This window comes from Rhinolophus sinicus, chromosome 13, assembly GCF_057876585.1.
Source record: "Rhinolophus sinicus isolate RSI-liver-muscle chromosome 13, RSI-T2T, whole genome shotgun sequence".
NCBI lineage: Eukaryota > Metazoa > Chordata > Mammalia > Chiroptera > Rhinolophidae > Rhinolophus > Rhinolophus sinicus.
In genome coordinates, this window is record NC_142513.1 from 62329061 (window position 1) to 62349424 (window position 20364).

At 43.8% G+C, this 20364-nt stretch overlaps 1 protein-coding gene across 1 annotated transcript in view; it reads left to right on the forward strand.

Annotated features, from left to right (window-relative positions):
* LOC109453648 (treslin-like) overlaps window positions 1-17661 on the forward strand; it is a 162508-nt gene extending 144847 nt beyond the window's left edge. Inside the window, exons 35-39 of the mRNA XM_088789403.1 lie at window positions 5129-5241; window positions 5777-6096; window positions 6224-13873; window positions 14897-14911; window positions 15056-17661. The gene's annotated coding sequence lies outside the window, so the exon portion shown is untranslated. The remainder of the gene's footprint in view (window positions 1-5128; window positions 5242-5776; window positions 6097-6223; window positions 13874-14896; window positions 14912-15055) is intronic.
* Window positions 17662-20364: the final 2703 nt, after the last annotated feature.

Genomic DNA, 20364 nt, shown 5'->3' on the forward strand with positions numbered 1-20364 from the left:
TGGACCCTGGACCTGTCAGCACAATTCTGTGGCTTAAGGATTCTCACACCGGACCTTGTGCAGCCTTGAACCCAAACCGAGTTAGCACAAAGCTTGTGTGTAGTGTGTAGGTTCTCAGTGATGGCCGTTCTATAATAGTTGTAATTTTGATGTGCTCCTTGGGGGAGGTGAGTACACTTTACCTTCTCTGCCATCCTGGCCAGAAGGGCACATTAGTATTGTTTTAAGCAGGCATATTTGAGGTTATTTGTTACAGAAGCAATAGACAACTAATATACCATGCGATGAAAAATTGTGCTATGTTATCCACAGGAATAATGGGGAAAACACTCAAAAACTTGATAGTCAAATGCAAAAAAAAATTTAGGAAAAATGGTGGTAGAGTTTTACATATGTGAAATGTTTAACCAATATCTAAATAGTGTAATAAACATGGCACTTCACCTTAAAAAGAGACCTGAAGTTCGCTCATGGAATTAGGCGTCATGCATAAAAGTGTAAAATTCACGTTATGATCTACATGTTCAATACAATATATCAATTGTATTAGAACAGATTCACATTTTCGAAGGCAGGTGTCTCTATGTAGGAACATGGCAATGAAAACAGGTCCAACTTGCTGGTGGCGGCCCATGCCAAACACACGCCAATCTCCTTGACAACGAGACTGTCTGGATTGTTGTATTTATGGGGCAATAATGCCACTCGAACATGCATCTCTGTAGTCGCAGGCATCTCAACAGGTCACTGCTAAGGGCAGGCTTACTCAACGTCAGCAACTGCAAAAGAATCGGTTTGTCTTCCTTTCTCGAAAGGCAGATAGTAGGAAGCCCGACCGTCTGGGGGATTTGTAGTTCCGTCGTAGGAGTCAGTTTCTCCTTTTGCTGTGGACTGCATGGCGTAAGTCTGTTTGTAAATGTTTCAAACACAGTCTCACTCTGCTGTGTTTGTAGTCCTGGGACCATTTGTGTTATCTAGCCTTTTTTACTGTGTGATTGTGTTGGTAGAGTCACAGGAAGCTGGTGTTTTGTGTTGCTTCTTTTGGGGGTGGTGGAGGTGGGGGGAGTAGCAGATGCTGTCCCCTAGCCAGATGTAACTACCAAGGGAAAAAAACAATGTAGAATATAGTTCAGTGGGAAACATATATGGAATTATAAGCTGGAATTACAGAGCTGAACGGTATTGTATAACGGCTACAATTGGCAAAGTGCCCTTCGCTTCAGTCTAACCCGTTCACGAGGAAACTAGAAGTCCAGCAGATACAGAGCTTTGCCCAAGATCAAACCGCAGTTCAGTGTGAGAGCAAAGACAGTGAGAGAACTCAGGCTCTCTAACAACTGTCAGTGAGTGGTGGCAGTGTTGTTTGCAACTCTCATGAAACCCCAAGACGTTCTGCACACAACCGTTTTTGTTTGTTTTGGTTTGTTTTCCAGTTGTTCTCCACAGCAGTGAAAAGAGAGTATGAAGGTGCCACATGGCTTTTATGAGAATGTCTTAAGATTAATTAATTGTCTCATTTCTTCCATCGTTCATTATTTCCATCCCTATTTCCACCTGAAATGAACAAGAAGCTAGATGCATCCAAATAGTGGCTAATGGGACAGGCTGACAGCATGAGGAACTAGACAGTCAGACATCAGTCATGTCAGTTCACCCCGTTTATTACCTTATTCTTGACCTGCTAACCTAGATTAACTCTTACCCTGAAGGAAATAGTCACTGTGGTTTAAAAAGGTGTGTGTGTGGTGGTGGTGGGGGGGGGGTCGCGAAAGAGAAATGCCAATGGCTTCCCTGTTTTACTGTTTGGAAACTCGGTTCTAGGTCCTTTGTGATCCCTGCCGCGAAAAGGATCACGTATCCTTACAGTTTTAAGTTCCTTCCAGAACGTGTGCCATCACTCCCATCATCAAAACCTAAGTGGTTTCTATGGCAACCTCCTCCTCACACCTATCAGATTTCCTGGCAGTACCATTTCTTCCTGTCCCAGGGACCGCACTGGCATCTAAATAAATGAATAATAATAAATCAAGTTAGGAAAATATCAACAGGCCAAAATACAATAAATGTTATCCCAATGATACCCTGAGCATCATAAGACCGAGAGAAGAAAACCTTCCCAGGTATTATTGGGCTCAGGGTCTTAATAAAGTTTTGACATCAGGTATACTGTTATAAAAGAGGACAGAGGCAGGGCGGAGCCCGCTGCATAGAGATTGCACAGTTGTTTGGGGACAGTGGCAGCTCCTGGCTTCCCTTTTTCTTCTTTGCTAAGCGTACGCGCGCCGGCATTGAGACAGCATTACACTGAACCTGGAAATGAGGTTTCCACTAGGAAAAGCCGTCCCTTGCAGTGTTGAGAGCCCAGCTGGGAGCAGTGCCAAATGCGCGTGTGGCAGTTTCGGCAGGAGCTGCTGGGAAGGCAGGGATCCCTGTCTCTCTAGGACGCACTGACCTGTCACGGTGTCAGGATCTTACGGGGAGAATTGGGATTTGCAGCGGCGGGGGCGGTCTCCATCTGTTTTCCTGTGCACTGTTCCACTTCTCCTGCCATTGAACTTTCGCTGGCACTGATCGCAATACATGCCCACTTCTCCTCTGTAGCCTTGGCTAAGAGAAGATTCACCCCTCATCTGATTCCCAATCCTGCTGTCGTCAGTACTAGACCATTTCCTGGATGATTTTTGTTATATTTGTGATCGTCAATCCCACTGCATACTGAACTCTTCGGGAGGCAAGGAAGGTGGTCCTCGTGTCTCCTGTGGCGTATACTGTAATGGGGACTCGTGTGCGGGGACCTGCACACATGGGCAGCGTAAGTGTCAGTGTGCAGAGGACGTCGCCGCCTGACTTTAATTGGCCCAGCCCTCGTGGTTGGGAGGGTAGGAAGGGGTTGCGCACACAGGGAGTTTGATCTCTTCCTGGAACATGATTCCTTTGCCCTGAATCCAGAAACTTGTAAAGAAAGACAGGATTGACTTCCTGGGGAGGATTTTCTTCCTGTAGCATTGCCAGGGGGAAAAAAAAAAAGTTTTCATATCCAAATAGAGGGTTTTCTTAGGGATGTAAATGGATTTCTCCTAAATGACAGGTCTGAGAAAGCAAGATCTGTACGTGCAATAAATAGGGTTTGGAGGGCACATGGAGAACACGTATTGGACGTTTGATAAACTGTCCCCAGAGTGGAAGCAGGATAGGTCAGTTTATGCTGTGGTTACAAGTCCCCAATGTGGCTGGAAACACCGTTTGTTTCCTAGCAGAGCTCTGAAGGGTCCGGAAGTCACACTTGCCTCTGGCTCACAGCTCAGTGGCTGGAACCAACCACTTGAGCCGTTCTCGCGCCAGGACCTCCAGGAAGAGCCTTCGTCCCACGTGGGAATTTTTGGTGAGTGAAACTGATGGCTGTCACCAGGGGGGAAACGTCAAAGGACATTTCATATTTATAGGTTTACATTAGTGTATTCCTGAATTCGCAGGTATAAGAAAACGACACAGGTAAATCACATTTTTTTTCTGTCTACCCTCATCTGGCTATTTTCCAAAAACAGTCTTAGCCATTCTTTGAAGCACATTAGAGGCCTGGAAATTCATTACTCGTCCATCCATGTTTCCGCTGTCATTGGTGATTTCTGTGCTAAGTGTGGTACGTACAGGTATATATATGACCTTCATAAGCCCATGAGCCTTGCTGAGAATCTTATTATCACCACCTGCCTTGTGCCTGCAGAAAAAAACTCCTAGGTGTCAATTCTGGCCCAAATTATAATTCACAACCCAATCTCCAGAGATATGGTACCTGAATAGGAAATATATTTACGTACTATTAAAACTTAGTTTGTTCTCCAAACTCAGATATACATGGGAGGGGGCTTTGTTCCTTGTTAATGTAACTGGGGGGCCATTTATGAGTTTGGACATTAGAGCTGGAGTATTGAGGCAAAGTGTCACTCAAGGTGTGAATTCTTCTGGCTGTGACCACTTAGGTCCAGGCTGTAAGAATTCGAAGAGTCGCAAGGGATTTCCCGCTCTGGGCCCTGCCTCCCTGAGCTGTTCCTCCGCTGACGCCCATCCTGATGTATCCTGACTTCTCTCTGTTTGCATCTTAGCCTGGAAAGTAGGCCCTCTTCGAGGAAACATGCAGGCAGCTTACTGTTCTTCTCCCAGTATCTTCAGTATCGTGCTCACTTCTGTGCTGGTAGCTTTTGAGGCTTAGCATCTTGGGATGAGGTCTGCATTGTGCATTTGTACCAACAGCCAGTTGTTGGCGAGTGACTGATGAGGGCCTGCGCCCGCTGTGTGGAGGGTCGGGAAGGACAACAGGCGTTGTACACAGTCCCTGGGAGAGATGGTGGTGACCCTGTATCCAGTACATGTGCGTGTGTTGTGTAATTGTATTTTAATATATTCATATATGATGGATGGATGGTTGATGGATGGATGGATGGATGGATGGATGGATGGATGGATGGATGGATGGATGAAAAGGAAAATTCAGCAGTTGTGGTTGGAATTTAACATATGGCCACAAAATATCTGAGGTAACCCTCAGTGTATATAGTTTTTCTAGCTGTGTGTTTTAGCTGGTTTCGTTTCATTATTTTAAAGACATAAGAGTGTGGTAAGAATAGAAGTCTAGAGGATATGTTCATTAAGTCCACGATGGCTCTTGACATGCATCTGTGCTTTGTGAGTCTCTGGATTTCTGCACAGAAGGCCCTGGGTATCCAGGTGAGTGTACCTGACCCAGAGGCCGCAGTGGAACTTGCACAGCCACAGAGAGAGGTTCTGTATGCAGCTGCTTCCCCCTCTTTCCATTTTATGCTTCTTTAAGTACCAAACCAGGGGTGTTTGTGCTAAACCACTTGTCCAGGAAAAGGAACGTGTGCCCATGTGCCAGACATCTGATATTCACGCCTGAGGGGTTTTGTGGGGCCTGGTAAAGACACCCAGGGCTCATCTGTATTCATTAGGACTTGCCCCTGATGTGGAGACGGAGGTGACCTCCCTGGTGCTTCTTTCTCGCTGCTGGATGAGCGAGTTCCTTTTTGTAGACAAATGTGGACTTTGCATCTGGTCTCTCCGTTAGGCTCGAGGTAGAAATCTACAGTGGTTCCTGTGGTTTGTCTTTCAGAAAGAGAAAAGGAAGCTGGAATCATGGGCCAGGCACCCATTCTTGAGCGTGGAGTCGGCCGACAAGCAGATGGGCAAGGAATTGTGTCCTGGACAGAGCGTCTGCAACAAAAGGTGAGCGCAGGATCGATAGTGGGTTTGAGCTTCAGACAGCTGTTGGAGAGCAGTGTCACCTGTTTAACTTCAGTGAATCACAGCCACAAAGCCCTTCTCGGGGGTCCTGAAATTCTCCATTTCCATCGGGGAGACAGTTACAGTAGGTTGTCAGTAGTCATAAAAGAAATTGGGGGCCTGATATCTAAGCGCTGAGCTCGGCCCCCGAGTTTTGCTAACAGCCGTCTCAAAGCTGGTTCAGAGAAACACATACTATCAAGCTGGGGCTTTGAAAGAGAAAGTATTTCTTTGCCCCGCTCCTGTGTTTGCTGCAACGACTTGGTCCGTTTTTTCTGCTACAGTCACAGGGAAGGTGGATTTTCCTCCCCACAGTTTGTAAAACGAACCGAAATCTGTTTTTCCTTTCTGTGCATTAGAGCCACTCCTCGCTAATCGTGCCCATAAGTGAGCAGTTAAAACACTGTATTGTGCAAGTTTTTTTTGTTCTCACAGCTTTTCGAAGAGGACTTTTTCTTCCCCTTTTCTTTCCATTCAGAAATGAAGCCGTGTTTCAAACCTTTCACATTTAAGTGAAAGCCTTTCAAAAGAAAAGGAAGACATACTTCAAACCTCGGCAGGTACAGTCCATGTGGTCTGTATTCAGCGTGAACAACGAAGGCGTAGCTGGCAACAGTGCGGGTGAGACAGACACGCACAGGTGCTAAGACGGCTGATCGATTTCTGTGGCAGAACGAACATTTCAGGCCTTGAGTGCATCCTTGTCACGACGGTGACGAATCGCCGCAGCTGAGAGTGAAGGTACTTACTGTTCTGTCATTGGAGAGGACAGGTCTCCATGGTGCATACATGTAAACGGTGAGTACAGGGCAACAGGTACTGGCCTCACACGATCGTGTGTTTTGACCTTGTTTTTCCAGGTCAGATTTTTATTTCATGTCAGATTCATGATATTGTGTCTCATTTGGAGCAATATTGTCTCTAGGTTGTATCAATCCTATTCACTGTCGGACTGAGAAGAACCTTCCCTCGGCATGTTCTGAAAACCTGTGTATTGGCCTATAGAATAATGAGGTGTGTGTATCGGCTTCATTGCCTGGACGGTGCAAGTGAAATGGCAGCTTCCTCTCTGTCTCCTGGAAAACACTTGGGAGAAAGTTTCTGCACCTTCCGCCCACCGTGGTCCCCGCTGTGGTGATGCAAGCTTGGACTCACTCCCTCCTTCCCGCTCTATTAACGTCCATCTTACTAAAAACGGAAACACAACATGCACAACCATTTTTCTGATCTGATCCCATAATGGGCACTGTTTCCGTACAAGGTCCTTGGGTATAAGTACTGGTGTCCAGTGTACGTGGATAGCAAGTTACAGGTCCAGGGTCCAGTAGCGGTTTATCTGCTTTCCCCATCACGTCGCCCAGAACCCAGCACCTTATATGTGATCACTGAACTTCAGATGAGTAAGAGCGATGGCATGCATTGCGGCTGAAGGGTTCTGCGTGCACGAGTGGAGGCCCATCAATGCGCTGTAAGCTTATACACGTAAAGGGTGATTATTTCCATCTCATTTATATTGTAAACAGCTTGGGCCAAAGCAACACTGGGCACACGTGCTGCTATCCCCTCTTTCCCATGGGGCTGTCATTCAGACCGTACAGGCGTACGCCATGCCCATGAGTCATGGGCATTTGCAGAACAGCCCTCAGTGCTGTTCTCCAGGCAAGTGAAGTCACAAATGCCATAAAATCTAGTTGGCAACTCTTCCGACACTTAAGACGGTGACAAGTATGGGGAATATTTGTGAAACGAGTAAACGGTTAGAGTTCAGAAGAAGCGAGGCAGAGCTGACAATAAATGTAACGTCGTATCGTAAATGGGATCCTAAAACAGAAGAGGACACTCATTGGAAAATAAGGGAATTTAAAACAAAGTGGAGACTTTAGTTAATAATAATCATAATGGGTTTGTTCATTTTTCCATACTCACGTAAGATGTTTATGATACTGGCAACTGGGGGTTTATGGGAATTTCTAAGTTTGAAACTCCTCAACAAAACACAATTCACTTAAAAAATTAAAAATAGACTTTCAAGATGGTGGATTAGGTAAATGCTATCTAGGCCACTGCATCCCAGGGTCACACCAAAATTACCAATAAATTATAGAGTAACCTCCAGCATCATTTGAACACTAGCTGAACTGAAGCACTGTAACTAAGGATATAAAGAAGCCACACTGAGACTGAGGAATATCCCAAAAACAGAGTGAAAGTGAGTAAGTATATATACGGAAGCCTTCCTTCAGCACTAAAACCATGAAATAAAACCCCCATTTGTTAACTAATGACTTTCTTTTGGGTAATTGTGAGGTTTCAGAAACATCTAAATGTTTTTAAAAAAGTAAAGATAAACTTGAAAACTGATTTGGAAAAGAATGGAACTTATTCGTGATGGGGAGATTGGATGAAGCCATAACCATCCATGTAAGTTTCACGACTAAAACAGCTAGTTTTGCTTTGCTATGTTGCCCTTTAAAAAATTTGTTTTAAACTATAGTTGACAACATATATTAGTTTCAGGTGTAAAACATGGTAAATTAGACGTTTATATACTTTGTGCTCACCCGGAAGTCTAGTGGCCGTCTGACACAATGCAGTTATGACATTATTTCATAGCCCAGGACTATATACCTGGCATTTTGTACTTCTCAATCATTTTGACATAGACCCCCACCACGTACCCACGTACCCAATTTGTCAACTGTCAAATTGTTGATTTGTTTTGTATGTATGAGTCGGTTTCTGTTTCGTGTGTTTATTTTCTGCATTTTACATAGAAGTGAAATGATAAATGTGTGAAGATTTATTTCACTCAGTATATTACACTTTATGGTAAGATTTCATTTTTTTATGGGTGGGGAATACTCCATTGTGTGTGAAGAGCAGTCAGTTGTGTGTGTGTGTGTTCACACACGTACAGGTAAAAACATTGAAACACATACACAATAACTTCATTATACATTCGTCTATTCACAGAAAGATAGGATGCGTCCACATCTTGAGTATTGTAAATAATACTGTAAATAATACTGTAAATAATACTGTAAGTAATACTGTAAGTAATGCTACAATGACCACAGGGGTGCAGATGCATTTGTGAAATCATGCTTTGGATTTGTTGGGATAAACACCCAGAAGTAGAATTGCTGGGCCGTAAGGAAGCTCTATTTTTAATGTTTTAGAAACCTGCATACTGTTTTCCACAGAGGCTGCAGCGATATTCAATCTCAGCAACAGGGCACGAGGCCTCCCTTTTCTTCACATCGTTGGCGACACTTGCTACTTTATGAAGCTGGCCGTTCTGACAGGGCGATTTCTCAGAGGGCGGGACACATATTCCTGCTCTTACCTTTATGTGTGTCCTTTTATGCTTCTGTGAGGACCATCACTCTGTACCTTCACGTCCACTCCAGACACACAGACTATCACTCCCCCTGTCTTCTGTAGGACCCTTCTCCAATAGGAGGTGCCTGGGTCATTTCTATAATGAGAGAAAGTCCTCTCCATGGGGCCTGCGTACTCTCTAATTGCTGGTATAGACATATGGCTCAGCGTGATTGTTTCCAGTATTTTGCGGTCAGCCTTATGCATTGTGGATGGAGACTAGATTCGGAATTTCAGCACCTGCTGGAAAGTTCGGGAGGTGCTTTGTGTCGTGAAGTCCAAAGACAGTTTTAATAACTACTCCGTGTGTTGATAAAGCAAAATGTCCGCATGTTGACGGCAAGGTGTACGTTCCTCCTTTATGAGGCTGCCGTCGTCTGCTCGTCATTCCCTCCAGTCTCCACTCCCCAGTACCCCTCCCGAGTGAATAAAGCAAAACCACAGGTTGTGTGGTGTCTTTCGTTGCTTTGAGTCCATCATTCTCAGCCCGTCTTTCTCCCTGAGTCTCATCTCATTAGTGTCTCTGCCCATTAACTCCCGAATCGCTGGCCTCGTTTTTCGCCCAGGTGTCTCTCCCGAGTGAATAAAGCAATATCTCCCCAGGTCTGCTGCATGTGTACGTTACTGCTTCATGAGTTACCATTCCCATGTGCACCCCAACTCTCTGCCTCGGAGCTGTCACCCATCCCATATTTGTCTCTCTCTGCCCTAGTCAATTTCCTGAATGTCAACCTCCGAGTAACCCCCTCATTCTCTCCATCGCCTCACCCAGGAAGAGAAGCTCCCAGTAAATGTGGCATTTCCAGTCAATTTAGTTGTGCAAAGACCTGTGGGTACAGGTAAGGGGAACAGTGGTTATACAAAGGTGGTTGCAGGTAAGTGGGGGACACAGGTTTTACAAAAAACAATACAGGTAAGTGAGGGAGACTGTGTGTGGAGGGGGGACATTCTTATTGATTTCTAATGTAATTCTGTTGTCAGAGCTTGTACTGTGTAAGACTTCCATATTTTTAAAATTCATGTTTTATTGTACCACACATTTTCCATCTTTTCGATGGTTCCATTTTCATATAAAAGCACATGCAGACTCTAGTTTTCAGACGCAGTTAAAAAGGTGCACACTTAAAATTTTTTGATGTCTTTTTAAAAATTTTTGTCTCACTGTCCTATTAGAGTAAGAAGGCTGTCAGTATTGATAAGTAGAATTGTGGAATTGGATATTTATTTTTTTAGTTCTGTTCATCTTTGCTATGTCTATTTGAAATATTTTAGATACTTATATAACTGCTTTGTGCTTGTGAATTAATTTTGTAATTATAAAATAATGCTTTATAACATTTGTAATAATCCTTGTCTTACAATCTCTGTTGTCCTATTTTAATACAATCAATTAAAGACAAGGGATCATTTCCATGTGATAACAGAATTCCAAACAAATTTCAATATAAAAAAGTCCTTAAACCGCTCTCCAAATTAAAAGCAAAAATAACAGAATTAGAGACCTACGTACCTTATTCATCCATCTCACAAATATGGAAAACTTAAAAAGTGCTTTATCAATAATTTAAATGAAATGGCAGTGATTGCAGTATACATTGAAATCTATGAGATACAACAAAAGCATCGATATTTATAGCTTTAAAACAAGCATTATAAAACAAAGAACAAAATAAAAGCAAAATAAAAGACATGCACCCAAAGAACATAAACAAGACCATAACATTATAATTTGGTCTTTAAAATATATTATTACTGACATTTCTGTTTACTGAATTATCCTTTTAACTTATGACTTTTCATCAAGAAATGTAATTTTAATGTTTTTAGAAGTACGAAGGTGTCCACCTCCACCTCAGATTCCCAAAACTGAAAAAATGACAACTACAGTGAATTATCAGGATGGAGAAAAAAATATCTATTTTGTGTCAAGAAAACTCTCATTCAGGGACCAGAAGAAATTGAGTGCAGGGATGGAATATTGGTCAGTGGTCTTTTCTGTCATCAGAAATCACAAGTCTTCATATTACATATTTTGCTGTTTTTATTTGCTTATGTTAACCTGCGTTTTTCTTTGAACTGTAAATAATACCGTTTTTTAGAGTCTAAAGGAAAATGTGGGCCCCCTCCACCTACTCAAAATAGAGGCATCACCACATTCCCGTTAGCAGAATATGCTCCAGGGTCATCAGCTGAATACCAATGCCAGTGCTTGTATGAACGTCAGGGAGACAAGCAGATAACATGTGGAGACGGAGAGTGGCAGAACCACCAAAATGCTGCGGTGAGTCCTTTGATGGTCTCATGCATTCCGAGAAAATCAGTGTAATGAGTGCGAGATTTTGCTGTTTATAATCAAATTTGGTAAGTTAATAAGCAATTCTGCCTATTGTTTCACTACCAGATATTGATATGTGAAGAAATAAAGTTTGAAAAATTCTTAAGCAACAACAGCAACAACATTCTTTAATAACAGCTCTTTCTGATAATTGACACTACAATTGTTTATGACAGTTAATTATCACACATTTAACAGGTCCTCATTTTTATATCATTGCTTGTATAAAATGATTTACATGTACATGATGGATTTCCAAGAAGTTGGATTGGAAAGGATTTTGAGAATGAATTCCTGGACGAGTATAAAGGATTCTATGTGAAAGTCGGAAAATCTGTGGAAAATGTATCCTACTTAATTTTTTATGTTCATTTTTTTGTACCGTCAGATGTATGTGTAATACCAGAAGAAATTATGGAAAAACAATATACAGTTTAGATGGAGTTATGAGAAAAAAATTTATTCTAAAACATGATTTTGTTGAATTTGTGTGTAAAACTGGGTATCGTGAACAGTCACCACATTCTGCATTTTGAGCACGCTGTCGGGAAGGGAAAGTGGAGTATCCCACTTGTGTGAGAAGATAGAGATAGAATGAAGTCATGAAATTATAATACACACACTCAGGATTTTTTATTATAATCACAATTCTCTATTTTTTGAATTGTTGTTTAACTCATTTTTGTTCATAAATCAGAATTTGTGTTACTCTGAAGTAGATGAAATGATGATACTCTGAGAATAAAACCTTACTACAAAAAGCACTGCATTAAAACGTGACAAACTCAAGTGCCATGTCGCATTCATAGGACACCTGTGACCAGAAAGTAGATGCAGCCACTCGAGAGCCTGCCTTCGTCCACCGTTCGCGAACTCTCTCAAAGCTGCATAATTTCTGTGGCATTCTGAGATACGGTTTTGGAGGAAATATCCTGCTTTTTATCTGTGAAATAGTATCACTTCACAAACCTACAAATACCAAACTATGCTTGTGACAAGATACCAAAAATTAATCAGTTCCTCTTTTTAGCTTATTTACATGTAAAGAAAAATACACACAAAATGATGACATGCAGCCCTTCCTACAAGATTCTAACACTTAATAATTCAAGCAAATCATAAAGAGGACTTAGAATCCAGCTGAGTAACAGTTATTCACTAACATAAAAATAATCCGTATCAAGAATAAACACACACCCACACCCCACTTTGAACTCGAGTGTTTACACAACACTGGCAGAATTTCTACAGGGACTAGAGTTTAGAGATAATAGAAGTAAGACTTGATGTTTAACCTCTTTCTTCTTTAGCGTCTGATTGCTCCGCCTTTAGCAGGTCGCCGTTTAATCACAAGGGTACATTATTTTAAAATAAACTAAAAAGCAAGGCGGCGCAAGCTGAGAACCCTGAAGACCTTGTCGTAATAACCTTGGTGGCTGTGACAGTGTCATGCACTTACGGGGACAGAAGTATTTTGGCAAATGTTCCACAAGATCCTGAAAAACAGTTTTTATGATCACACATTTCATCCGCATGAATTAGCTAAACTCCCTCCTGGACAGACACATTTTAAAGTTTCTATGAGAAGTGCAGACGTGAAACAACGTCAGCCGTAGGTTTTCGGGGACCAGCAGGCCCGCGCCCGATGGGGTGCGACGAGCAGCTCAGCGCGTCCCTGCAAAGCTGCTGGGAAGGAGGACGGCAGGGCCCGCGTCTCCTCGCCGCTGACGGGGCTGAGTCGCAGAATCGCCAACGACAGTATTTTGATGCTACGACCCTTCGGGGTGAGGCATGTGCTGCATTTTCTATCACAGATGGTGAAGGACGGTCACACGCTGTCCCCTAAGGTACATTTTCTCACTTTCGAAAAGGAAAATGCTTTGTGTGCTGCACTCTTGCCATTGACTATTGGGCAGCAACCAGTCATGAATATTATCATTAGACATAACTTACTAACTTATGAACATCCAATGGGCTCCATACAGCAACCAGCGGAGGGTCTGTAGAGATGATACACGCAGAACACTTCCCCCCCAACCGTCCAACGTACAGAACAGTTGAGAGAATAGATTAATAAACGCTGGTGCAGCTACAGTCACTATTCAGCCGGTGTTCACAGTTTTCCATTCTGTTACATGAAGAAATAGATACCTATGAATCGCTTAGAATCCAAAGATACGCTTGACCCTTGACTCCTGACCCCGACCCTAACCCTATGGCCGCCAGAATCTCGCGAGAGCAGGGGTTCTCGAGATAAACATGGCCGCCACCATGTCCCGAGAGCGAGGGGCCTCAGGTAAACAAAACATGGCCACCGCCAAGTCGCGCGAGAGGTGTGTTTCTCGCGATAAAACAGTGGGCCCGCCATGTCACGAGGTCGGGGTCTCTCGCGATAAACTAAACATGGCGGCCTCCACGTCACGGGAGGGCGTGTCTGTCGGGATGAACAAAAGTTTCTCCCCTTTCAAGGGCCCGTCGTCGGGACGGGGACAGTGAGGTGTAAATAGTGAGACGCCAACGAGCCTCTTTCCGGCTCAGGCCGGGACGCAGCGGCCCCGCCACACGGAGCGCAGAGGACGCCGCCCCCCGGAGCCGGGGGGGTCACAAGGTAATGAGAGAGCGCGGGCCTTCGTCGCACAGGCGGTCGGGACGGGGGGCGACAGGCTGTCAGGGCTCCCGCACAGTGTGCGGCACTGCCAGGCCCAAGCCCGCTCGTTCTGCTGATGGAAATTCAGGAAAGAGAAAGGACTCGCGCCCCTTCTCACTTCCATCCCGCGGACAGAGACCAGGGGCTGTAATATATGAGCACCTGCAATTCTCCAAAACATTTAATTTCCAAAGACAGTGAGGAAAACGCAGGTAAATACACCATTTTTGACAAGGGTAGGAGTGGGCTGTTAGGTCTTAAATGTAAAAATAGGAGATTTACAGGTAATTCAGGAAAAGAACACGTGGCAGGTCAAGTCCTGTGAGGTTGGGGTCTCGCTGTCTCCGGCGAAGGGGCTTGTGCTCGGGGTTTTATTTGTTTTCAGAAATTTTAAGGAGGGAGGTAGGGAAAAGGGGGGCCAGGCTGCACAGGGAAGCCTGTGTTTTCAAAAATGCCCCTTTTCCCATTTTCCCCTGCGTGTAGCCCAGCAGGTCGGGGCAGCTGTGGGCTGTGCTTGCATTTCCGACCCACTTGGCAGGGGGCCCAGGGGAGATGCTGAGACTCTCTCGTTTCTATCAGACTGAAAAGTCAGCTTCCGTTTCTGTCAAGTTTCTGATCGGTTATTAAATCCTTTACAGCCTGTTTCAACATACCATCTCTCATAATCGTGTGTCTCTATAACATTCATACAGCTCTTGATTTTCCCTTTTGCCTTTTTTATACCTAATGTTGATATTAGCATCTATAAGACACAAGAAGCTGAAGAAGTAATTCAAAAGATTAAGAATAAATTTCCTTGTATCCCTTTGTATTAAACATGTGGTCTTTCTCTAGGTTCCAATAAAACAGCTGTTTGTCAATGAGAGTTCTCTTAACACATTTTCCAATTTAGAAGTTTTTCCAATTCAAAGGATCCATAGTCTGGCCACTGATGATAGGATTTTAATAGCTAATGTGGGGACAGAGTCCCAGAGAGGTTTCCAGGCGCTCGGCCTCACTGGAAAGGTGCTGGCGCAGGTAGTAAATGACCATTAGCTGTAATCAGTGAGCCATTGGCTGCGCTAAGGAGTTGGTTGTTGGTTGGTTTGCAGAGAAGCAGACGGCAGGTTGCAGTTAGCAAGGAGTTGGCTGGTTGGCAGAGAAGCGGACGGCGGGTTGCAGTTAGCAAGGAGTTGGCTGGTTGGCAGAGAAGCGGACGGCGGGTTGCAGTTAGCAAGGAGTTGGCTGGTTGGCAGAGAAGCGGACGGCGGGTTGCAGTTAGCAAGGAGTTGGTTGGTTGGCAGAGAAGCGGACGGCAGGTTGCAGTTAGCAAGGAGTTGGCTGGTTGGCAGAGAAGCGGACGGCAGGTTGCAGTTAGCAAGGAGTTGGTTGGTTGGCAGAGAAGCGGATCGCAGGTTGCAGATGGTGTGGCTCCTGCTTCCTGTGTCTCCAACCAGCCGCCAGCGGGAATATAGCGGTATGTCTCCCCTATCTATGGCTCCGTGGGTGCTCCTTTTTGGCCTCAGCATGTCCTGTGTTCTTCTGTGGGGAGCGGGACCAGAGTCCGTGCATGAGAGCTACTCAAACCAATTAGGTTTTTCACAGCTGAACCAAGGAAGCCAAAGGCTTTCTGTCCCTGTGGTATTTCCTTATCATGAAAAACAGCACAAGAGACGTAGATACAAAAAATGACCACCTCTGGGAGGAAAGATTCAATAACGAAAACCTGTGAGTCGCTACTCCCGAGAAACTAGCTTCAAAAATATTTTTTCCTGCCAATCTACATGTAGGAGAGAGGAAAAGGACACTGTGCACGTCTGAATTCTCCCAAACCCCACAGAAATAGACTGGGTAGGACGACAGGAAAAACAAAAACACCGCTTCCCTCTGCCGGCAGACGTCCTTGAGCGCCCAGCTGCAGAGGTTTCCAGGAGCTCGCAGTGCCCCAGCCAGTGCTGCTCCTTGCAGGCTCTCCAGAACTGTGAGGGCTTTAAAAACTAATTCTTTTGCTTTCACCTTGTGCTATCGGAGAGCCGGTCTGAGCCATGACAGGAAGGCATTCCAGGATGTAGGAACAATGCCTCATGAACAAAGGGAAGCAGATCAGGATTTATTAAAAGAGATATACTCCCAAAATGCAGGTGTGGACAGGCACAATAGGAAAGGGACTGCGGCCAAACAAAGATAATTTAGGATTATATTTTAATGAGGGCGTGAAATATTCACGGGTGGAGTGACAGATGACCCCAAGGCGTTGCCAGGGTGTGTCTTTGTTGACGACTCCTTCCCATTGGAGGAGGGATTCCCTTGTAGGAACTGTCCAGGGGACAGGAGCTGTGGAGATTGTTCCCTGACTGGAATGCTATTAGGGTTGTAATCCATGACAGTTAGCTGTAGCTGCACCTTTTCTTAGGAATGATGTCTCTTTTCTTTGTTTCCCCTCACATCTTCCTTCCTTTCCTCCCTGTTCTCCCAGTGGCCCTTCTTCTAGCTGAACTAATCGTCAAATTAACAGAACAGAATCAGATTAATAAGATAAAACTGAATTTTAACATATGTGCATGGGGAATTCACATACGCGTAAAAATTCCAAGGACAGTGAGGTCAGATTGGGTGCTTTGCAGGTAATCTAGCAAGAGTGTCACGCTCACAGAAGTTACATTGTTAGGCAAGCCAAAAAAATAATGGGACACGGGGGAAGGGTGGTCAGCAGTCTCCAAGGGGCGTGTTCCCACCTCATGCTAAGGAGTTTATGCCAAGGTCCCCTTCCTAAACCGGGTCTTTCCATCTGAATCTCTTAGGCAGGAAAGGGGGAGGGTCAAAGGTTCTTTGAGTCTTTTGTTTCTTAACAACTAGCGTAAAATCAATATTCCCAAAGGCAAAAGTTTTGTTCCTCTTCATTCCCGCCTTTGAAACTTTAATAAAAGTTTCACATCCAGAAGTTAAAATGGTAGATTGTTCCTTATTTCGTTGATCTGGTCTTTTGGTCCTGAGACTAAGTTAGTTTAAATTGTTGAATCTTATTGCAGTGATGCAGATATATTCCCAAAGTTCACCTTTTATTAACTATCTGATTACTTGCTTAGGTGGGGGAGGAAGAAACTTTCCTCTACCTTCAAGATTCTTTTGGTTGCTCTAATAATCAAATAGACATGAGACAGATTAGCAAGAGAAAAATAAGCAGATTTAATACATACATCGGGGTCAAGGGTATCTATGAATTCCTCACTTATTTTGAAAATGAAAGTGTCTCCCACCAGAACTAGGCCAGCATCCTCCCTTCAAATCTTTGGATAACCCAGGGCGATCGCCCAGTTAGTGACTCATGTTTGTACCAACAGGACGGCAAATGGCCTCAGCAAACTATGCTTTCACCGCCACCATGATGACAATTGTCTGACCACGTCAAGTCCTCTGAGAACACAATGGCCGCTATGGTAACAGTCTCCTCAACACCTCACACATCTAGTGGACGTGATACTGCAATGAAACGGCTGTAATTGGCCACATCACCCTGCGGGACCTGCTTCTGCCTCACGCAATCCTTCATGTCTGCTGTCATCTCACTCGCTCTCTACGCGACTTTCTCAGCTTTCTCTGGTCTCTTCCGTCCTTGAACTTCTCTATCCATTGTCCTTCCCCGTTCTCAGCAGGGGACGTCCCCTCCTGGACAGAGAAATAAGAACCATCTGACATCAATCACCTCATTCCAGCCACAAAACCAGCCCCTTCTCCCAGACAAGCGTCATCTGCTACTTGTGCCTTGGGTCCCACCTCTTCTCACTTTTCCAGGGACCCTCTGCAATCACTGTACAATATTTTCCCGACATCCCCCTCCTGTCTCTCTTTACTGACTCGTCCCCATTTGGTTTGAACATGCTCAAATTTTACCCTTTTATGCAAAAGACTCCTTTATTCTTCTCTCCCCCTTTATAAAAACTACTATAGCATCTCATTTCAATCAGTGACTTCCAAAAAGTCTCTTCCACATCTAATAAAGTCAAGCCTCTAATATAATGTAGATTTCTTATCCCTAGTGTGTTTGTTATTTTTTAATATTGACGGAAAGATGGAATTAAAAATAATGGAGGGCCAGGGCGGTCGGGTGGCTCAGTTGGTGAGAGCCCAAGCTCTGGGCAACAGGGCTGCCGGTTTGCTTTCCACAAAGGCCAGCGAGCTGCGCCCTCCACAACTAGAGTGAAGACGAGCTGCAGCTGACTCCCAGGCAGTCGGAGGGCTCATTTGGCTGCAACTAAGATTGAACACAGCACTTTGAGCTCTGCTGTTGCAGAGCTCCCGCGTGGCTCAGTTGGTTAGAGCGCGGGCTCTCAACCACAAGGTTGCTGGTTCGAGTCCCGCAGGGGATGGTTTTTGTTCTGCGCCCCCTGCATCTAAGATTGAACACCGCACCTTGAGCTGTGAGCTTATGAGCGGCCGGGTGGCTCAGTTGGTTAGAGCGCGGGCTCTCAACCACAAGGTTGCCGGTTCAACTCCTGCAGGGGATGGTTTGTGTGCCGCGCCCCCTGTGAGTGAGGTTGAACACAGCACCTTGAGCTGAGCTGAGCTCCCAGTGGCTCAAGTGGTTAGAGCACGGGCTCTAACCACAAGGATGCCGGGTTCAATGCAGCAGGGGGATGGTTTGTATTGTGTGTGCCCCCTGCGACTAAAATTGAACACGGCACCTTCCCTAGCTGAGCTGCCCGGGGCTCCTGGGCTCCCCGGGCTCCTGGGCTCCTGGGCTCACCGGTAGAACTAAGACCTACCTAAGACATCCAAACTAGAAAATGAAAGCTGGAAATGAAACGAAACTAGAAATGCAAGTTAGAAATGAAACAAACTTAAAATGAAAGCTAGAAATGAAACTGGAAATGAAACAAAACTAGAAACGAAAGCGAGATGAGACTAGAAATGAAAGTCGAAATGAAAGCTAGAAATGAACTGAAACTAGATATAAAGCTGGAAATGAAACTCGAAATAAAACTGGAAATGAGGCTAGACATGAAACTCTAAATGAAACGAACTTACAAAATGAAGCTAGAAATGAAACTCGAAATGAAACGAACTTAGAAACGAAACTAGAAATGAAACTCGAAACCTAGAAATGCAAGTTAGAAATGAAACTCGAAATGAAACGAACTTAGAAACGAAACTAGAAATGAAACTCGAAACCTAGAAATGCAAGTTAGAAATGCAACTAGAAATGAAACGAACTTAGAAACGAAACTAGAAATGAAACTCGAAACCTAGAAATGCAAGTTAGAAATGCAACTAGAAATGAAACGAACTTAGAAACGAAACTAGAAATGAAACTCGAAACCTAGAAACGAGACTGGAAATGAAACGAGACTAGAAATGCAAGTTAGAAACGAAACTAGAAATGAAACTTGAAACCTAGAAATGAAACTGGAAACGAAACTAGAAATGAAACGAACTTAGAAATGAAACTCGAAACCTAGAAATGAAACTAGAAACTGGAAATGAAACAAGCTGGAAATGAAACGAGACTAGAAATGCAAGTTAGAAATGCTACTAGAAAAGAAACTAGAAACGAAACTAGAAATGAAACTCGAAACGAGACTAGAAATGCAAGTTAGAAATGAAACTAGAAATGAAACTCGAAATGAAACGAACTTAGAAACGAAACTAGAAATGAAAAACTCGAAACCTAGAAATGAAACTGGAAACGAAGCTGGAAATGAAACTCGTAATGAAACGAGACTAGAAATGCAAGTTAGAAATGAAACTAGAAATGAAACGAACTTAGAAACGAAACTAGAAATGAAACTCGAAATCTAGAAATGAAACGAGACTAGAAATGCAAGTTACAAATGAAACTAGAAATGAAACTCTAAATGAAACGAACTTAGAAATGAAACTAGAAATGAAACTCGAAACCTAGAAATGAAACTGGAAATGAAACGAGACTAGAAATGCAAGTTAGAAATGATACTAGAAATGAAACTAGAAATGAAACGAACTTAGAAATGAAACTGGAAACCTAGAAATGAAACTAGAAACGAAACTAGAAATGAAACTGGAAATGAAACGAGACTAGAAATGCACGTTAGAAATGAAACTAGAAATGAAAGCTAGAAATGAAACGAACTTAGAAACGAAACTAGAAATGAAACTCGAAACCTAGAAATGAAGCTGGAAATGTAAAGCTAGAAATGAAACGATACTAGAAATGAAAGCTAGAAATGAAAGGATATGTTCTGGCTTTATTTTTACAGGTACAGAAAATATTTATTATAAACAATTTAGGTTCAAATCTTCAAGCAAGTGAAAACTTATAAGTTTTTGGGGTTTTTTAAAAGATTTTATTGGGGAAGGGGAACAGGACTTTATTGGGGGACAGTGTGTGAAAACATAAGTTTTTGGGCTTTTTAAAAAGATGTTCTTGGGGGAGGGAAACAGGACTTTATTGGGGGACAGTGTGTACTTCCAGGCCTTTTTTCCAAGTCAAGTTGTTGTCTTTTCAGTCTTAGTTGTGGAGGGCGCAGCTCAACTCCATGTCCAGTTGCCGTTGCTAGTTGCAGGGGGCACAGCCCACCATCCCTTGCGGGACGCGAGGAATTGAAACCGGCAACCTTGTGGTTGAGAGCCCACTGGCCCATGTGGGAATCGAACCGGCAGCCTTCGGAGTTAAGAGCATGGAGCTCTAACCGCCTGAGCCACCGGGCCGGCCAAAACTTACAAGTTTTTAATTCAACATTTTTCTTCT